The sequence below is a fragment of the Vulpes vulpes genome, chromosome 13 (genome assembly GCF_048418805.1).
Source record: "Vulpes vulpes isolate BD-2025 chromosome 13, VulVul3, whole genome shotgun sequence".
Classification (NCBI taxonomy): domain Eukaryota; kingdom Metazoa; phylum Chordata; class Mammalia; order Carnivora; family Canidae; genus Vulpes; species Vulpes vulpes.
Genome location: NC_132792.1, coordinates 71,544,962 through 71,562,805, shown reverse-complemented (window position 1 = coordinate 71,562,805; position 17,844 = coordinate 71,544,962).

The following is a 17,844-nucleotide window of genomic DNA, read 5'->3' as shown; positions in this document are numbered from 1 at the left end:
AGGCAGAGAGGTGTCAAAATTTTAAAAGATAACTAAGAGATAATTATAAGTTAAAGATAGTTAAAAGATAATTTGTTTTTCTAAAAATATTGCATTTTGGAATTCTTTATTCCTTTGTTAGTGGCAGAATTTTTCTCTAGTTTGTTCATACCATGTTAAACTGCTTCCTTTATATAAATGTAGAAATTATAGTTCTCACATAATGGGATAAATCTTATCTATTGCATGCTCCCTCTTTGATTAACAGAATATATACTTTTTTTTAATTTATTTTTTATTTTTTATTTTTTTTATTTATGATAGGCACACAGTGAGAGAGAGAGAGGCAGAGACATAGGCAGAGGGAGAAGCAGGCCCCATGCACCGGGAGCCCGACATGGGATTCGATCCCGAGGCTCCAGGATCACGCCCTGGGCCAAAGGCAGGAGCTAAACCGCTGCACCACCCAGGGATCCCCAGAATATATACTTTAATGTATTTGAAATATCATGTTTTGGTTTGAACATGACTCCCCAGCTCTTGAACCTGGTATAGGCAAAGCTAGATTGATGTTTAGTGATTATGAATCAAGAACCATTCCACACCCAGAAGATGTTAAAAATATTCACTAAATGGCAAGCATGTGTGCTGCACATGCAAGTCAGTATAGACTTTTTAAAAAGGGAGTTTATATTGTGTATTCAAATACATCAGTGTTGAGATTATCTTATTGACTTAATTATGAAGATAAGTTTCCTTTTCAAATTGGTAGTATATAATAGCCATCAAGTATATATTTTTTTCCTTATGGAGTAAAGTACTTAGGAATTGTTTGGCACACCCAGATGCAAACTAAAGTGATGAATTATAAATTTATTTTATCGAATAAGCAGATTCAGTCCCACTATGGACCTTGTTATGATCATCCAGCAAGAGCAGGACTTAACAGATAACACAAATAAGCCTTCACTTTGTGAGGTAAACAGTATTTTTCTTCATTACAAAACTAATATGTTGCTTTAAATCTGATGTTGAAAAATTATCAGCCTAAAACACTGATTTACAAGGTCATCATTTTTAATTACCCCTCTTCTAAAAATATCATATGCTATCTATTTAAAATTAAATTTGGGTCAGTTTGCATTAGAATTCAGGTTTATAATCAGATTTGAATCTCTGGTTTGAAACTTTGTTCCAGCGTTTTTAGCTGTTTAACCCTTTAAAAATTACTTATTCTCCTTAAGTCATACATGTTTTAAGTGTGGTAAAATGCATGCAAATCTGCTAAACAGAATCTGGCCCAGGCAGGCACTCAATAAATGTTAGACTTTGTTCTGTCTGCTTTCTAGAGAAGACAGTGCACCTGGGCTGAATCTATCCATAAATACTCTGGAACTCATAGAATTGCCTTGCATAAAGTTACAGGTATTTTTTTCACTAAATTAAATGAGGAATTTGCCAAATATTCTTAATATTCTTCTGGCAACGCACCTAGGTTTTTTTTAAATCCTTCATTCTCCAAACAAAATTCTCCATTACTTGAACTAAAAGAATTCATAAAAAAAAGTTGAGGGAGTGTTATTCATTTCATTTCATATTCATAGTTGAAGTAAATAATTTATATTCTGTAAGGCTTCATAGTCACTAAATTTTCTCAGTGTCTGGATGAACTAAGACACAGCTAGCAATAGTCCAAAAAATTGTCCTTGTGCTATTAAAGTACTTGCTCTTGGGGCACCTGGGTGGCTCAGTGGTTGAGTGTCTGCCCTTGGCTTGGGTCGTGATCCTGGGGTCCTGGAATCAAGTTCCACACCAGGCTCCCTGCAAGGAGCCTGTCTCTCCCTCTGTCTATGTCTCTGCCTCTCCCTCTGTGTCTCTCATGAATAAATAAATAAAATCTTAAAAAATAAATAAAAATTAAAAAGTTAAAAAGTAAAAAAATTTAAAAAATTAAATAGTTGCTCTTATCTTTAAAAAATATGTATATAGTTGTTTTCTGGCAAAAGAGGTAGCAATGATGGGGTATTTTGTTCAAAAATAACCAAAATGTACATCATATACTAACACAAAATTATATATCCATTGTATCTCAATAAATCTGGAAAAAAAATTAATCTACACACACCAGTGTTTCTTTCACCCCCTATAGTTTTAGTATTATTAATCTTTCCTTTTCTGGAGACATTGTTTTTAGCTTTTATGTACATAGGGACTCCGAGTTTACAAAAACCATTATTTAACATCACCGACTTCTTTGCTACTAGGCCACTCCCTCTGAGTAGGTCACATTCATTGTGTGATCTTGACAATCTACAATCTAGCTTTAGTCCTCCCCATTCAAGAGAAGCTAACGTTTCTTGGCAAATGCGGAAGTCTTATTTCTGCTTTCTTCATTCGAAACTTCCTGCCATTCAAGGCTGTTATATATATATAACGTTACATTATATTCAGTGGTCAGAAAAAGTTTCTTGGCAAATGCGGAAGTCTTATTTCTGCTTTCTTCATTCGAAACTTCCTGCCATTCAAGGCTGTTCTCACGGTTTAGACATACTTTCTTATCTACTTATCTGTAAAGGAGATAAGAGGGGGGAAATGATTAAATAAAGTATAGTGCATTCCTACTAATGACAGTATATAGCCAACCAAATTCACACCTTGGAACATTATGTAGCCTGAGAAAATCTCATTATGTATAAAAATGTTAAAGGTGGAAGGGGAGGTGGGCGGGGGTTGGGGATGACTGGGTGACGGGCACTGAGGGAGGCACTTGATGGGATGAGCACTGGGTGTTATTCTATATGTTGGCAAATTGAACACCAATAAAAAATAAATTTATAAAAAACAAGAATTAAAAAAAAAAAAGGCAGAAGCTCAACCGCTGGACCACCTAGGCATCCCCTTATTCTTGCCCTTAAAGGAGCTGTAGTTTCACAAGCATTAACATTTTTGCTAGTAGCTCTTGAAGTTATGTGCACTGTAGTCAAAGAAAAGAGAAGTTGGTGTGGGCGTGAGTGGGCATAAATGTTCCATTCAGTAGGGTATACATCATCAGGGCCTGGAAGGACTCCTAGAGTCCCAGTAAACAAAATGAAGAGAAATAAATGTTACAGTTCTTAAGGTTCTACATCACACAGTTCCTGCCATCCTCTTGCTCATTCAGGACCAGCAAATGCCTCCAGAACAGAGCTTGCTAAGATGCGGGTCCTTGCATCCGGAATGTGGTCCCCATTCTTTCAACTGGTGAGCCCACTGTACGGGACTCACCTTTAATGTTACTTCCTCCATAAAGACTTCTCTTGAGAGCACTGGTTCCCCAAATCCCTTTTTTACATACTCAAAACCTGTGTTATTTTCCTCTAATAGCATAATACACCTTATATTTATCCATGTGACAATCTCTTCATGACATATTCTCACTCAATTCAGGGATTCTATCTGTTGTGTTCACTTGTGCTGTCTATCCTGAGCACCGTGAACAATCCCTGGAATATTGGAGGCATCTGATATTTTTTTAATGAATAGGAACAAAAGAGAACTAGAAAGAGTACAGCAATAGACCTTGTCAATCTTACCAAACATATTACAGTGTCAAAGACAGGTAGACTATGTAGTTTGGATCCAGGTCACCTTTGATATAGATTCTCACTCTGTGACATGCTGTGTGGTCATGTTAACTATATGAGCTTCCATCTCCTCATAGGTAAAATGGGCTTTGTAACCCTATCTTGTAGGTTTGTAGTAAAAGAAACAATGGGTATGACATGCCTAGTACATTGCTTGGCATACAATAAAGGTTTCATTAATCATATAGTGATATATTTGTAATACTTACTAATTCTAGTACTTTAAAGTAAATTTAAGATACAATCCAGGGCAGCCCAGGTGGCTCAGTGGTTTAGCACTGCCTTAGGCCCAGGGCATGATCCTGGAGACCCAGGATCGAGTCCCATGCTTCCCTGCATGGAGTCTGCTTCTCCCTCTGCCTGTGTCTCTGTCTCTCTCTCTCTCTCTCTCTCTCTCATCTCTCATGAATAAATAAACAAAATTAAAAAAAAAACAATTGGTAATAAATATTCCCAGTTGTAACAAATGTTTTGTATACCATATAGCTCCTTTAATTCAGCTGCATGTGTCTCTAGTCCGATGCAGTGCCACATAGTAGTCTATAAATATTTCCTGAAAAATTTGAGTGACTAAATATTCTACCTTGGTGACATACTATAATACATTTAACAATTTCAATATTATTAATATTTATAAAGCTGCTGTTTTTCTCTGTTAAAAATATTCTGTAATGAACCGTTTACATATAAAAAAATGTAGCTACTTCTATGCCAATATACATTTACCAGAAGAGCTAAAATTAAAAAGACTGACAACACCAAATGTTGACAAAGTTGGGGAGTAATAGGAATACGGCATGAGAATCTTCTTAACAGCAAAGGAAAACCATCAACAAAATGAAAAAGTAACCTCTGGAATGGGAGAAAATATCTGTAAATCATATATCTGGTGAAGGGATATCCAAAATATGTAAAAAACTCATACAACTCAATAGCCAAAGAACAAACCATTCAATTAATAAACGGGCAGAGGAACTGAATAGACTTTTCCAAAGAAGACATATAGATGGCCAGCAGGTACATGTTGAAAAAGTGGCCAACATCACTACGCATCAGGGAACTGCAAAGCAAAACCACAATGAGATACCACCTCATGCTATTATAAGACAGGAGGTAACAAGTGTGGCTAAGGATTGGGCGATAAGGGAATCTTGTGCATTGCATGTGGGAATGTAAATTGGTGCAGCCACATATAATGGAATGTTATTTAGCCACACAAAGAAGGAAATCTTGCCATTTGTGTCAACATGAATGGACCTTGAGGGCATTATGTTAAATGAAATAAGTCAGGCAGAGAAAGACAAATACTGTATGACTACACTTATACCTAGAATCTAAAAAAAGTAATTCAGGAACGTAAAATAGATTGAGGTTATCAGAGGTGGGGCTTGGGGGAAATGAGTGAAGGTGGTCCAAAGGCACAAACTTCCAGCTAAAATTAAGTAATTTCTGGGGAAGTAATGTATGGCATGGCGACTATAGTTAACAACATGGTTTTGCATGGTTGAAAGTTGTTTAAAGAGAAAATCTTAAAAAGTCTCATCACAAGAAAACAAAATTGTAACTATGAATGTTAACTAACCTTATTATGGTAAACATTTTGCAAATGAACACATATCAAATCATTACTTTGTACACCTTAAATTAATAACAGTGTTATATGTTACTTATATCTCAATAAAACAGGAGTGGAAGATGTAATATTGTAATGATGATCCCTGTAGATAGTCTCAATACACATCCATGATTATTTCCTTGGGATAAAACTCTTAATTATAAAGTTGCTGGGGCAAAAGATAGGCAATTTCTAAGGCTGAATCTCTTCCCCAAATGAGGAAAACTTATTGTTCTTTTGGTTTATGAATGTTGTTATATTTTTTAATACTTTATACCTATTTATTACTGCTTTAAAAAGTTTTCCCAATAGGCTTGGTAAACTTTATATATATATTTATATTTTAAATATAAGTTTTCATCTAAATTATATCTTTTATAAAGCTTCTTTACTCTTTTAGGTAGACATTTTGGATGTTAGCTTTAATAATTCTGTCATGAATGGCCTGTTCCTATATGTACTAAGGCTGATAATTCTGTTATATATATTGGAAATATTGTCTCTCCATTTGTTATTTCATTTTATTTTTAACATATTACATATTTAACACAATATTTAAGAGTATAGACTATATTCAGACTGCCTAGGTGAAGATCTGGATTCCAGCTGTTTTGGGCTTTGAGTGAGTTACTGAATTGCTCCATGTCTCAGTTCATTCACCTATGAAATGGAGGTAACAATGGTATGTACTTCCTATGGTTCTCAGAATTAACTGGGATGGCTCTTGGAAAGTGCTTGTTCCAATCTCTGAGAAGTCATAAGTACTCAACCATTTTGAGAAAAAATATTGTCATTTGCTGATTCATGTTACTGATTAGTCAAAAGGGTGCAAAATGGGCCAGAAACTTCACCTTCTGACTTACTTGGTCATATATTGAGGTCAGAAATCACAGGTGTGGGAGGATGGGTGTGTATTGCCAGACAACTCATATCCTTTTTAGCCTCAAGTCTGTGCCAAAGATAAGCTAAGTACATGTTACCACAAGGCCCCTGATGAAGAGTTCAGACAGGCTCTGTGGCAAGATCTGGAGGAGCAGATGAATCCGCAAGTCCTTTGACTCTGTGCTGTCAAGTGTTGAGACTTAATTGCTTTGCATGTTTTATGATTAAAGGTGTGGACCCTGCATGGAGATGTAATCAAGATTTGGAAATTATTGTGACAGTTAAAAGAAGGAAGTGTATTAGGAATAATACAATATATGGTCTAAGCAATTGGTCTGGCCAATTGGCAACATTGATGCAGAGATATCAAGTCAAAGGCACATTAATTCCATAAATGAGGGAATTAGCATAGCTTAGATTTAAGAAAGGTATATGCACACTTACATTATGTTTATATATACACATAAATGTGTACATTTTTATATATAGAAATTTATTATAAATTTTACTGATATAAAACATGTATATTATATTCTTTGAAAAAATGTCTATTTATATGTTTTGTCAATTTTTAAATTGAGTTATTTGTCTTCTTATTGTTAAGGTAAAGACTTCTTTAAATATTCTGGATACAAGTATCTTATCGGTCACATATGATTTGCAAAAAATTTCTAGCATTCGGTGAATTGTATTTTCACTTTCTTCATGTCCTTTGAAGTGCGAAGTCCTAAATTTTGTTTAAATCAAATTTATTTAACTTTAATTGTTGCTTGTATTTAGTGTTGTAGCTAACAAAACATTATGTAATCCAAGGTCATGAATATTTAATCATTTCTTCTAAGAATTTTGTGGTTTTATCTCTTACATTTAGGTCTATGATTAATTTTGAGTTAATTTTTGTATACGGTGGGAGGTAGGAGTTCAATCTCAGTCTTTTGCTTGTAGCTGTCCAGTTGTCTCAGCACTATATGTTGAAAAGACTATTAATTTCTCATTGAATTATCTTGGAATATTTGTTGAAAATCAACTGAACATAATTTTAAGGATTTGCTCTGGACTTTCAATTCTATTCCATTGATCTATATGTCTAGCCTTATGCCAGTATCACAGTGTCTTGATTAGTGTAGCTTTGTAGTAAGCTTTGATTTGGGGAAGTGTGATTCACTACAATTTATTCTTTTTCAGGATAGTTTTGGCTTTCTGGATCCCTTGTATTTATATATAAATTTTAGAATTAGCTCATCAATTCCTGCAACATAAACAAATAAATAAAAGGCAGCTAGGTTTCTCATAGGAATTCCATTGAATCTGTAGATCAATTTGGAGAGTATAGACATCTTAACAATAGTATGTCTTCTAATCCATGAACATGGAATGTATTTCCACTTACTCAAAGTCTTTTAAAGCCTCTTTCAAGTGTGTTTTGTAATTTTCAAGGTATGTTTTGCACTTCTCTTGTTAAATTTATTCCTAAGTATTTTATTACTTTTGATGCTATTGTAAGTGGAATTGTTTAATAATTTAATTCAGGGTTTGGCATTATAAGTGTATAGAAACACAATTAATTTTTGTATATTGATCTTGTATTTTGATCCTATAACCTTGCTTAATTCATTTCTTAGATCTAATAATTTGGGTATGTATGCATATTCTTTAGGATTTTTTATATATACAAGATCATGTCATCCGACAGTAAAAATAGTTTTACTTCTTCCTTTCCAATCTGAATATCTTTCCTTCATATTCTTGCCTAATTGTCCTGTTGAGAAGAAATTGAATCAGAGTAGTGAAAGCAGACATCGTTGTCTTGGTCTTGATCTTGGGGTACAAGCATTCAGCTTTCACCATTAAATAAAATGTTAGCTATAGGTTTTCATAGATGCTGCTTATCAGGTTATAGAAGATCCCTTCTATTCCTAGTTCATGTGTTTTTATCATGAAAGTGTTAGATTTTGTCATATACTTATACTGTGTTTATTGAGATGATTATGGAGCATTTATTTGTCTTTGCTAGTCTTTTATTGAAATTTTTGTATTTGAATTCATAAGGGATATTGATCTTCAGTTTTATGTTCTTGTGGTGTCTTTGTCGAGTTTGGTGTCAAGGTAATACTAGCATCATAAAGTGAGTTGGGAAGTGTTCAGTTCTTTTTTATTTTATTGGAGTAGTTTTTTTTTTTTTTTTTATTTCCTTTCGAGTCAGTTTTGTTAGTTTATGTCTCTAGGAATTTGTCTATTTCATCTAAGTTATCTAATTTGTTGGCATATAGTTTTTCATAGTATTTCCTTATTATCTTTTTTCTGTCTGTAGTTTCTTTTATTCCGGATTTTAGTACTTTGAGTCTTCTCTCTCTCTCTTTTTTTTCTTGGTCAGTTCAGCCAAAGTTTTATTAATTTTGTTGATCTTTTCAAAGAGCCAATTTTGGGTTTCCTTGATTTTAGTTAGTTTTCTAATCTCTATGTCACTTATCACTGCTAACATTTCTTATCGTTTCTGCTTGCTTTGCATTTAGTGTGCTCTTTTTTTTTGTAGTTTATTAAGGTGAAAGATTCCTCACTTAAAATCTTTCTTCTTTTCTAATGTAGTCATTTATAGCTATAAATTTGTCTCTAAGCACTGCTTTAGCTGCATCTCATAAGTTTTGGTATCTTGTATTTCCACGCATTTATAAACTCAAAATTTTTCCTGGCGTTTTCTAATTTTATTCCATTTTGGTGGGAGAACAAATTCTGTGTGATTTCATTCTTTTCAGGTTTATGTATGATTGTCATATGGCCTAACATATCATTTATCCTGGAGAATGTTCTGTGTGTGTGTGAGAAGAAAGTAAATTCTGCTCTTGTTTGTGGAATGTTCCATAGCTGTCTATTAGGTTGACTTAGTTTATAGTGTTCTGGTGTTCTGTGTCCTTTTGATAATAGGTGCATTCTTTAATGATTTTTAAACTGTATTTTTGAGTTATTTTCTTAGAGATTTTTCCAGGACATACAATGTCTTAATTTATCAGATTTATGTTACTTTAATTCCAATGAGATAGAGAAATTTTACTCCTATATGGCTATATTATCTCATCCATTTGGTGCTATTCTAATTATATAGATTATGTCTGTATATGTTATAAGCCAAACAAAACCTTGTTGTAATTATTACCTTATAAATTTTATGTTTTAAAGAAGCTTAGAGAGGAAAGGAGAACAAGTATATATTTATAGAGTTTGCCACATCAGTCTTCTCTATTTTTTAGTTCTCTTCATTCCTTCCTGTAGATTTGAGTTACTATCTGATGTCATTTCCTTACTACTATAGTTTTGTCTTCGTTCACCTCTTTTGTGCTCTTATTGTCAAAAATACCACATTTCTATATCACATAGGACCTACAATACTATTATGTCCATATTGTTTACATATTTGCTAGAATCTGTTAAGGGAAGAAATATGCATTTATGTTGCCTTTCTAAAATTGCCCACTTTATTATCTGGCACTCAGTTTTTAAATTTTTTTCAACTGGATTCAAATTATTCTCTGGTGTCACTTACTTTCAGCCTAAGAACTTTAGCATTTCTTGTAAGGTAGGTGCTAGCAACAGGTTCTTTCAGTTTTTGTTTTGCTTTTGTTTTGAGCTGTTTATTTTGATTTGCCTTTTTTAGTTTTTTAAAGATTTTTATTTATTTATTCATGAGACACACACACACACACACACACACACAGAGAGAGAGAGAGAGAGAGAGGAGGCAGAGACACAGGCAGAGGGAGAAGCAGGCTCCATGCAGGGAGTCTGATGTGGGACTCGATCCTGGCTCTCCAGGATCACACCCTAGGCTGAATGTGGCGCTAAACCACTGAACCACCCAGGCTGCCCCCACTTTCTGTTTTAAAAATATGTATTCCATTAGATGTTTGAATGTATTTTATAATAACTGCTTTGATGTTTTTCTGTTAAGTTCAAAATCTGAGTCTCCTTCAAGACAATTCCTATGGCCTACATTTTTTTCTATGAATGGGTCATGCTTTCTTGTATCTTTGTTTATCTTATACTTTCCTGTTTGAAAGCAGGCATTTAAATTTTATTTATTTATTTATTCATGAGAGACACAAAAGGAGGCAGAGAAAGAGGCAGAGACAGGAGAATCAGGCTCCATGCAGGAAGCTCGATAGGACTTGATCCTGGGACTCTGGGATCACACCCTGAGCCAAAGGCCGATGCTCAACCACTGAGCCACCCAGGGGTGCATGAAAGTAGAAATTTTAGGCAATATATTGTAGCAGCTCTGGATAAAAAGTTCCTCATGGGGCTTATTATGGTTGTTTGCTTGTTGATTTATTTAGTGACTTGACTGGACTGGTTCAGTGAAGTCTATTTCTCCTGCAATATGTCATTGATGCCATTCCTTCAAAGATTCCATTTTTGGCATGCAAATAATCTTCCTTTCTGTCAGGGATAATTATCATTTTAGCCAGGCAATTTTTTACTCCTTCTTCCTCTTAAGTTTCTAGCAGGTCTGCCTCTATTTGTATCACATCAAGTTCTTAACCTCTACAACTTGCTGGTGGTTGAATTTCTTTTTCTTTCTTTCTTTCTTTCTTTCTTTCTTTCTTTCTTTCTTTCTTTCTTTCTTTTTCTTTCTTCTTCCTTCCTTCCTTCCTTCCTTCCTTCCTTCCTTCCTTCCTTTCTTTCTTCCTTCCTTTCTTTCTTTCTTTCATTTCAACAATTCTCTGATCTACAGTCTTATCTAATTGAAATTAAGTTCCTTGAGAGAAGCAGAGAGATGCCAATCTTTGAGGCTAAATTTGACCCTTACCTAGCAGAACCTCTGAGTAATGAAGCAAGAATTGGGTGTGATAAGTAACTCTCTCCACTTACTGACCTATTGGAATTATCCCTATTGAGTAGGATATGAGGGCTGAGGAGATGTCAGGAAGTAAGACTGCCACCCTGCTGCTGCCGCCACCATGGGCAGATCTTCCACAACGCAGAGCCTGGGAAGTTGGGATTTCCAAATATTTACTGTCTGGTGACTCTACTTAAGATCAAAAACAGATCTTGTCTTAAGAAGATGGAAGAGAGGGGTGCCTGGGTGGCTCAGTCAGTTAAGCATCTGACTCGGCTCAGATCATGAGCTCAGTGTCCTGGGATCCAGCTCCGAATGAGGCTCCATGCTTAGTGGTGAGTCGGCTTCTCCCTTTCCCCTTTGTCCCTCCTCTTGCTTGTTCTCTCTTTCCCTCTCTCTCAAATAAATAAAATCTTAAAAAAAAATAAGGAGATGGAAGAGTTGGGACCTGCTACTTGACTGCTGAAACCACTGGTATGTCTCTCCAACAATAAAGAGTTGTTCTTTAAAGAATTGCTTTCTTCAGCAACAGCCTCTCCGGATCTTTCCTGCATAGTGGGAACTAGGAGTGGAGGAACAGCACTGTCTGGCTGAGTCTTTCCACTCAATATTGGTCTTCCACAGAAGATGGGATCTTGTGATATTCATCTGCTGCCAAACTACCCAGAATGGCAATTCCATCCCAGAGATCTGGGGGAGATGGAAAAGACCTTGGTTGTCAAGCCCACTGGAACAGTTATTCTACAAGACAGAGCTGTAGGTGGATGGGTGTGGTCCCCATCCCCAAGGCCATGGCTTCCCTGTGTTCTTACTGAATTTCTGTCGATTTTATTGAATAAATGCTTTTCAGTTTACTGCATGCCCTTTGATCTAGCTCCAAATATTTTGAATGATCGTCTTCTAAATTTGACCAGCTTAATACATACCTCTTTGTGAGTTATCTTTCCCATCTATATTCTGTCAATCTTTACCATCTGCTTTGGTACTTTTTATTTAATTTTAGTCCCACTAGACTTTAAATAGCCTCATTGCTTTTTAGTCAGCCTTTTTGTTGGCTGTGTCTCTTTCCTACGAATATGGCTGATTAATGCCATTTGGATCATGTCAACCCTCTTTTTAGCAATTGTAATAACTGTGCTTGCCCTAAATCATGTTTATGCTTTTCAATATACTCTACTGATTGGCTCCTTTGTGTAAAAGCCCTCATATTTCATTTGTATACTCATTTGGACCTTTCTTCCAAATGTAACCTTTTTTCTCAAAATATCACCCTTTGACACTTCCCCACATATATTAATCAGTCTCATGAAATATTTTATCTTTTGGGTCATTTTTACTTCATATTATTTTTGGGAAAGAAATTATCTTCTCAACACTACAGTGCTAACTATTTAATAACTTCTCACCAACAATTTTTCTGTTATATTGTGTATTCATATTAGCAATTTAGCTATACGTTTTCACCATGCCATTAACTTGTTAGCATATTATTATCTTGAAATTGAATAAATTCATTAATTCAATGCATATTGATGTTTTTACCAAATTAGACATTCCAATTATTTCTTTTGTTTGGCTGTCCATATTTCAAAACTTCAAAATAAAAAGATGATAATTGACATATATTAGAAGATTATTATAAGAACAAAGATTATTATTAAGAGTTTACATACTTGGTTGTACAGCCATCAAACATTCCAGTTTTGATGAATTTCAAGGAAATTATGATGGTTTAAATTGTACTTTTTTTTTGTATTCTTAATTCATTTTTTTTTTTTAGAATTCTTAATTGCAAAGCCAAAAGCTGTAAATTTGCTTGCACAATCATCTGAAACAAAAGGAAAAGCTATTCATAATAGAATTGGAAAAGTTAATTCTTGGAATTATTTTAAAAATTGAAACTCCCTTTCCTTACTCTAGCTTATCCTTGGGGACAAAATATCACTGTTAAAGTAATTTTTGTGACCACTCTACTATACCTTCACTATCGACCCAACAGCAAAGTGGAAATTACCTCAATTTCTCTTAACCCAAGAAACTAATGAGCCAATAAATGCATTCTTCTCTTTGCTTTGTTTTTTGCTTTTTTAAAGAAGAGAATATCTCCCCTATCACTGCCATTTAAAATAGAACCACTTGTACCAGGGATTTTCCTTTGGTGCAGGAAGAGTTCTCTGTATCTTAGAAGAGTCCTAATTTGAGGGTGCCATGACTACTTGGTGAAGTAAAGTATTCATCTGATAGTCCACTTATGCCAACTACTCCTGCTACAGTTGAAATACAGACCAACTGACCATGGTTAGATTTAATCATGGCAGGAAGGAAGTCCTTACACATCTGGAAGATATAAACACACTGTCAATGTTTCAGTCACTTCTTATTTTATTTGCTCACTAAATATTTGATGATATTTATGTGAAATTCTGTGGCAGTACAAAATAGTTACTGGTGCCATGTAGTCACTTCTCAAGAATCTTAAATTTTATTATGTGTTAATCTATATGAAATATTATTTGGCTTGTTTTTTCTTTTAGGGAAACTATACCAATTGAATTAAATCAATATTTTACATTTACAGCTTGCTAATAATCCTAAAAACTACTTTTTCTAGTATGCTTAATTTTTCCAGTTTTTAGCAATTTGTATTAAAATTTAATTACATTAACCTTCCTGGCTTTATTGTAAACCAGAATTGCCCTCATTCCAATAAATTGGCAGGATGGCAAAAACTGTTTGGGGAAAGGTAGATTTTTTAAAAACTCAAAATCAATTAATTAACATATACTGTATTATTAGTTTCAAAGGTAGAGTTAAGTGATTCATCAGTTGCATATAACACCCAGTGACCATTACATCAGGTGCCCTCCTTAATGCCCATCACCCAGTTACCCTAATCCCCCCATGCACTTCCCCCACAGCAACCCTCAGTTTGTTTCCCATATTGAGTCTCTTATGGTTTGTCTTCCTCTCTGATTTTGTTCTATTTTATTTTTCCTCCCCTTTTCCTATGTTCATCTGTTTTGTTTCTTAAATTTCACATATGAGTGAAATAATGTAATCATTGTCTTTCCCTGATTGAGTTACTTTGCTTAACATAATATCCTCTAGTTCCATCCATGTTGTTGCAAATGGTAAGATTTCATTTTTTTATTGCTGAGTAATATTCCATTATATATATATATAAAAGAACAAATATTATATATATAATATTTATGTGTTTAAATATTATGTGTGTATATATATATATATATATATATATATATATATATATATCACATCACATCTTCTTTACCCATTCATCGATTGATAGACATCTGTACTCTTTCCATATTTTGGACATTGTTGCTATATACATTGGAGTGCAGGTGCCCCTTTGAATCACTCTATTTGTATTTTTTGGATAAATACCTAGTAGTGCAATTGCTGGGTTGTAGGGTAGCTCTATATCTAATGTTTTGAGGAAACTCCATACTGTTTTCCAGAGAGGCTGTACCAGTTTGCATTCCTATCAACAGTGTAAGAGGGTTCCCCTTTCCCCACTTCCTTGCCAACACTTGTTTCCCGACTTGTTCATTTTAGCCATTCTGACAAAAATGGGTGAGGTGGTATCTCATTGTGGTTTTGATTTGTATTTCCCTGATGCTGAGTGATGTTGAGCATTTTTTCATGCGTCTGTTGGCCATTTGTATGTCTTCTTTGGAGAAATGTCTGTTCATGTGTTCTGCCCATTTCTTTACTGGATTATTTGTTATTTGGGTGTTGAGTTTGGTAAGCTATTTATAGATTTTTGGATACCAGCTCTTTATCTGATAAGACATTTGTAAATATTTCTCCCATTCTGTAGGTTGTCTTTTAGTTTTGTCGACTGTTCCCTTTCCTGTGCAAAAGCTTTTTATCTTGATGAAGTTCTAATAGTTTATTTTTGCTTTCATTTCCCTTGACTTTGAAGATGTGTCTAGCAAGAAGTTGCTGTGACCGAAGTTGCTGCCTGTATTGTCCACTAGGATTTTGGTGAATTCCTGTCTCACATTTATGTCTTTTATCCATTTTTTTCTTTTTTTTTCTTTTATCCATTTTGAGTTTATTTTAGTGAATAGTGTAATAACAGTCAAGTTTCACTTTTCTGCATGAGGTTGTCCAGTTTTTTGTGCCAGTACCATACTGTCTTGATGATTAGAGCTTTGTAATATAGCTTGAAGTCCAGAACTGTGATGTCACTAGCTTTGTGTTTTTTTCCTCAACATTCCTTTGGCTATTTGAAGTCTTTTCTGGTTCCACACAAATTTTAGGATTGCTTTTTCCAGCTCTGTGAAAAATGTTGATGGTATAAGTATTGTTTTTTTTTTTTTTTTGATGGTATAAGTATTGTGATAGAGATTGCATGAATGTATAGATTGTTTTGGGTAGCATAGACATTTTAACAATATTTGTTCTTCTAATCTGTGATCATGGAATGTTCTTCCATTTCTTTGTGTCTTCCTCAATTTCTTTCATAAATGTTCTACAGTTTTCAGAGTACAGATCCTTTTATGTCTTTTGTTTGGTATATTCCTAGGTATATTATGGCTTCTGGTGCGATTGTAAATGGGATTGATTCCTTGATTTCCCTTTCTTCTGTCTCATTATTAGTGTATAGAAATGCAACTGACTTCTGTGCATTGATTTTATAGCCTGCGACTTTGTGGAATTCCTGTATAAGTTCTAGCAATTTTGGAGTGGAGTCTTTTGGGTTTTTACCATAGCATATCATGTCATCTATGAAGAGTGAAAGTTTGATATCTTCTTTGCGAGTGTGAAGGTCTTTTATTTCTTTTTGTTGTCTGATTGCTATAGCTAGGACTTCCAGTACTATGTTGAACATCAGTGGTGAGAGGGGACATCCCTGTCTTGTTCCTTACCTTACGGGAAAATTTTTCAGTTTTTCCCCATTGAGGATGATATTTGCTATGAGTTTTTATATATGGCTTTTATTATATTATACTATATTCCCTCTATCCCTACACTGCAGAGAGTTTTAATCAAGAAAGGATGCTATATTTTGTTGAATGCCTTTTCTGCATCTATTAAGAGCGTCATATAATTCTTGTCCTTTCTTTTATTAATGTGATGTATCACATTGATTGATTTGTGGGTGTCAAACCACCCTTGCAGCCCAGGAATACAGCCCATTTGATCTTGGTGAATAATCATTTTAATGTATTGTTGGGTTCGATTAGCTATATCTTGGTGAGAATTTTTGCATCCATGTTCATCGAGGATATTCATCTGTAATTTTTTTTGGTGGGGTTTTTGGCTTTGGGATCAAGATTATACTGGCCTCATAGAATGACTTTGCAAGTTTTCCTTCCATTTCTATTTTTTGAAACAGCTTCAGAAGAATAGAGTTCTTTAAATGTTTGGTAGAATTCCACTGGGAGGTCATCTGGTCCTAGAATCTTGTTTGTTGGGAGATTTTTGATCACTGCTTCAATTTCTTTGCTGCTTATGGGTCTGTTCAGGTTTTCTATTTCTTCCTGTTTCAGTTTTGGTAGTTTATATATCTTTGAAATAGAAATGCATCCATTTCTTCCAGATTTAATTTGTTGGCATATAGGTGCTCAGAATATGCTCTTATAATTGTATTTCTTCAGTGTTGGTTGTGATCTCTCCTCTTTCATTTATGATTTTATTTATTTATTTGGGTCCTTTCTCTTTTCTTTGTGATAGATCTACCTCACAGTTTATCAATCTTTTTAATTCTTTTAAAGAATCAGGTCTTAGCTTCATTGAACTGTTATTTTGATTTCTATTTCATTGTTTTCTGCTCTAATCTTTATTATTTCTCTTCTCCTGCTGGATTTAGGCTTTCTTTGGTTTTCTTTCTCCAGCTTGTTTTTTGAGAAATGCCTGTATTTCTATATCCTTCCTTCTTAGGACTGCCTTTACTACATCCTGAAGGTTCTGAATTGTTTTTTTTTATTTTCATTTGTTTCCATGATTAAAAAAATTGTTAATTAATTTCCTAGTTGACTAATTTATTCTATAGTAGGATGCTATTTATTTATTTATTTATTTATTTATTTATTTAACTTTTTATTTTTATTTATTGGAGTTCAATTTGCCAAAATATAGCATAACACCCAGTGCTCATACTGCCAAGTGCCCTCCCCCAATACCTATCACCCAGTCACCTTAACCCCCTACCCACTCCCCCCTCCACTACCCCTTGTTCATTTCCCAGAGTTAGGGTCTCTCATGTTTTGTCACCCTCACTGATATTTTCACTCATTTTCTCTCCTTTCCCTTTATTCCCTTTCACTAATTTTTATATTCCCCAAATCAATGAGACCATATAATGTTTGTCCTTTTCTGATTGACTTATTTCACTCAGCACAATACCCTCCAGGTCCCTCCATGTTGAAACAAATAGTGGGTATTTGTCATTTCTAATGGCTGAGTAATATTCCAATGTATACATAGACCACATCTTCTTTATCCATTCATCTTTCGATGGACACTGAGGCTCCTTCCACAGTTTGGCTATTGTGGACATTGCTGCTAGAAACATCGGGGTGCAGGTGTCCCGGCATTTCACTGCATCTGTATCTTTGGGGTAAATCCCCAGCAGTGCAGTTTCTGGGTTGTAGGGCACATCTATTTTTAACTCTTTGAGGAACCTCCACATAGTTTTCCAGAGTGGCTGTACCAGTTCACATTCCCCCCAACAGTGCAAGAGGGTTCCCCTATCTCCACATCCTCTCCAACATTTGTTGTTTCCTGCCTTGTTAATTTTCCCCATTCTTACTGGTGTGAGGTGGTATCTCATTGTGGTTTTGATTTGTATTTCCCTGATGGCCTGTGATGCAGAGCATTTTCTCTTGTGCTTGTTGGCCATGTCTATGTCTTCCTCTGTGAAATTTCTGTTCATGTATTTT